Genomic DNA, 503 nt, shown 5'->3' with positions numbered 1-503 from the left:
ATTCATCTTTAATTTTCGAAAATACTAACCCCTTTTTCAAAAATTATTTTCGAAATTTCTCTTCTCTTCTCTTATTCTATTGAATTAATTAATTACTAACACTTCTCCTCATCTCTCTTCATCCAAAAATCCGAATCTCCATCTCCATTCTTCTATCCCCTTTCTTCTTCTACTAACATAAGGGAATCTCTATACTGTGACATAGAGGATTCTTCTTTCTTTTCTTGTCTTCTTCTCTTTCATATGAGCAGGAACAGGGAAAAAGGCACTCTTGTTGAAGTTGATCCAGAACCTGAAAGGACTCTGAAGAGAAAATTAAGAGAAGCTAAATTACAACAATCCAGAAACAACCTTTCAGAAATTTTCGAACAAGAGAAGGACATGACAGCCAAAAATAATAATAATAATGCAAGGAGAATGCTTGGTGATTTCACAAAGCCAACGTCCAAGTTTGATGGAAGAAGCATCTCCATTCCTGCCATTGGAGCCAATAACTTTGAGCT

Source organism: Arachis duranensis, chromosome 4 (assembly GCF_000817695.3).
Source record: "Arachis duranensis cultivar V14167 chromosome 4, aradu.V14167.gnm2.J7QH, whole genome shotgun sequence".
Classification (NCBI taxonomy): Eukaryota; Viridiplantae; Streptophyta; class Magnoliopsida; order Fabales; family Fabaceae; genus Arachis; species Arachis duranensis.
The sequence above is the reverse complement of the archived record's forward strand: the minus strand, read 5'-3'. Positions refer to the sequence as shown.